General features: G+C 34.7%; 1 non-coding gene across 1 annotated transcript; it reads right to left on the minus strand.

Annotated features, from left to right (window-relative positions):
• Nucleotides 1-201: 201 nt before the first annotated feature.
• Nucleotides 202-275, minus strand: TRNAS-ACU (transfer RNA serine (anticodon ACU)). Its single transcript has one exon. It is a non-coding gene; the product is annotated as a tRNA-Ser (tRNA).
• Nucleotides 276-3699: the final 3424 nt, after the last annotated feature.

Below are 3699 nucleotides of genomic sequence, written 5' to 3' on the forward strand. Positions count from 1 at the left end.
TGGATTTTTTTTGCCAGCATATTTCTTTTTCTCTGCAACCCACTGCTGAATTGTGCTTCCTATCTGTTTTTATAAAATCACTGAATCAAATCTAACTCTGATTACATCAGAGAAGGCCAGGTACCCTACACCATAACAGGGGGTTTGAAATTTTGACTTGTCTACTTAAAGATCACCAAAATCTGATAACAAGGTCAATTACGTCCCTGGGTGGGATTGAACCACCAACCTTTTGGTTAGTAGCCAGACACACTAACCGATTGCGCCACAGAGACACTTTGTAAAAAGTACATACTGACAAAGGCTAATAAGCATACATCTAGAACGTTTCCTAGAAAAACTTTAAAAAGTCAATAATCTGGAGAGTTTTTGTAAGATGTTTCTTAGATCAACCAACGAAGAAACACATTGGTACTTTCCCATGATGAGTGAGTGCTTCAGGATCTCTTGCACTTACATGTGCAGCAGAGTACTGCAATGGAAGCATGCTGGGCCCATAACCCAGAGGTAGGCAGATTGAAACTATCCTTTGCTATATGCATTTTTTTTTTTGTTAATTTAAGTAATCAAAACTGGGATTGATATTTTTGCTCTTTTATTTTTACTTAAAGTACAATAACTTTTACCATTTTAATTTGTTTTATTAGTATATTGACAGTATAGTTTTCTTTCAAAAATCCACTTAATTTTCTTTACCCTATTATTAAAATGGTAATTGACAAAAACAAACTACATTGTCACCAGAAGAGCAATACAAAATGTACAAGTGATATATTAAAATCATCTTTCCAGCTTGAATTTCAATGATGCATTGGGGCAACGATTTTGTGAGAAACATTTTCACCCTTAAATAAAGATTTTCTTAATTCCTTACCTGTGTGCTAATTAGATATCACCTTGTTTTCACATTAAACAGACTTCCACATGAGAAAGCAGCAAGGATGCAGTGGCGTTAATGTTTCCTGGTGTCAACCTGTATTATTTCAGTAGACATTGAAATGAGGATGCATCTTGCTGCCTTTCCAATGAAGCAAGTTTAATTTAGTAATAGGTTAAAAACCATCCTTACAAAGGTGTTAATCAGAGACTTGGCTTTGTGGACACTTTTCAGAGAACAAATTTGTTAGCATAAAAATAAAGCCAGAAAATGAAGAGCTGTTTAATCACTCAATTGGATTTTTTTTGCCAGCATATTTCTTTTTCTCTGCAACCCACTGCTAAATTGTGCTTCCTAGCTGTTTTTTATAAAATCACTGAATCAAATCTAACTCTGATTACATCAGAGAAGGCCAGGTACCCTACAACATAAAAGGGGGTTTGAAATTTTGACTTGTCTACTTAAAGATCACCCAAACCTGATCACAAGGTCAATTACATCCCTGGGTGGGATTGAACCACCAACCTTTTGGTTAGTAGCCAGACACACTAACCTATTGCGCCACAGAGACACTTTGCAAAAAGTACATACTGACAAAGGCTAATAAGCATTAATCTAGAACGTTTCCTAGAAAAACTTTAAAAAGTCAATAATCTGGAGAGTTTTTGTAAGAATTTTCTTAAATCAACCAACGAAGAAACACATTGGTACTTTCCCATGATGAGTGAGTGCTTCAGGATCTCTTGCACTTACATGTGCAGCAGAGTACAGCAATGGAAGCATGCTGGGCCCATTACCCAGAGGTAGGCAGATTGAAACTATCCTCTGCTATATGCATTTTTTTTGTTAATTAAAGTAATCCAAAACTGGGATTGATATGTTAGCTATTTTATGTTTACTTAAAGTACAATAACTTTTACCATTTTAATTTGTTTTAATAGTATATTGACAGTATTGTTTTCTTTCAAAAATCCACTTAATTTTCTTTACCCTATTATTAAAATGGTAATTGACAAAAACAAACTACATTGTCACCAGAAGAGCAATACAAAATGTACAAGTGATATATTAAAATCATCTTTCCAGCTTGAATTTCAATGATGCATTGGGGCAACGATTTTGTGAGAAACATCTTCACCCTTAAATAAAGATTTTCTTAATTCCTTACCTGTGTGCTAATTAGATATCACCTTGTTTTCACATTAAACAGACTTCCACATGAGAAAGCAGCAAGGATGCATTGGCGTTAATGTTTCCTGGTGTCAACCTGTATTATTTCAGTAGACATTGAAATGAGGATGCATCTTGCTGCCTTTCCAATGAAGCAAGTTTAATTTAGTAATAGGTGAAAAACCATCCTTACAAAGGTGTTCATCAGAGACTTGGCTTTGTGGACACTTTTCAGAGAACAAATTTGTTAGCATAAAAATAAAGCCAGAAAATGAAGAGCTGTTTAATCACTCAATTGGATTTTTCTGCCAGCATATTTTTTTTCTTTGCAACCCACTGCTAAATTGTGCTTCCTAGCTGTTTTTTATAAAATCACTTTATCAAATCTAACTCTGATTACATCAGAGAAGGCCAGGTACCCTACATCATAAGAGGGGGTTTGAAATTTTGACTTGTCCACTTAAAGATCACCAAAACCTGACCACAAGGTCACTTACATCCCTGGGTGGGATTGAACCACCAACCTTTTGGTTAGTAGCCAAACACACTAACTGATTGCACCACAGAGACACTTTGCAAAAGTGGATACTGACAAAGGCTAATAAGCATTCATCTAGAACGTTTCCTAGAAAAACTTTAAAAAGTCAATAATCTGGAGAGTTTTTGTAAGATGTTTCTTAGATCAACCAACGAAGAAACACATTGGTACTTTCCCATGATGAGTGAGTGCTTCAGGATCGCTTGCACTTACATGTGCAGCAGAGTACTGCAATGGAAGCATGCTGGGCCCATAACCCAGAGGTAGGCAGATTAAAACTATCCTCTGCTATATGTATTTTTTTTTAATTAAAGTAATCCAAAACTGGGATTGATATTTTAGCTCTTTTATTTTTCATTAAAGTACAATAACTTTTACTATTTTAATTTGTTTTAATAGTATATTGAAAGTATTGTTTTCTTTTAAAAATCCACTTAATTTTCTTTACCCTATTATTAAAATGGTAATTGACAAAAACAAACTACATTGTCACCAGAAGAGCAATACAAAATGTACAAGTGATAAATTAAAATCATCTTTCCAGCTTGAATTTCAATGATGCATTGGGGCAACGATTTTGTGAGAAACATTTTCACCATTAAATAAAGATTTTCTTAATTCCTTACCTGTGTGCTAATTAGATATCACCTTGTTTTCACATTAAACAGACTTCCACATGAGAAAGCAGCAAGGATGCAGTGGCGTTAATGTTTCCTGGTGTCAACCTGTATTATTTCAGTAGACATTGAAATGAGGATGCATCTTGCTGCCTTTCCAATGAAGCAAGTTTAATTTAGTAATAGGTGAAAAACCATCCTTACAAAGGTGTTAATCAGAGACTTGGCTTTGTGGACACTTTTCAGAGAACAAATTTGTTAGCATAAAAATAAAGCCAGAAAATGATGAGCTGTTTAATCACTCAATTGGATTTTTTTGCCAGCATATTTCTTTTTCTCTGCAACCCACTGCTAAATTGTGCTTCCTAGCTGTTGTTATAAAATCACTGAATCAAATCTAACTCTGATTACATCAGAGAAGGCCAGGTACCCTACACCATAAGAGGGGGTTTGAAATTTTGACTTGTCTACTTAAAGATCACCAAAATCTGATAACA

The sequence above is a fragment of the Pseudophryne corroboree genome, chromosome 3 (genome assembly GCF_028390025.1).
Source record: "Pseudophryne corroboree isolate aPseCor3 chromosome 3, aPseCor3.hap2, whole genome shotgun sequence".
NCBI lineage: Eukaryota > Metazoa > Chordata > Amphibia > Anura > Myobatrachidae > Pseudophryne > Pseudophryne corroboree.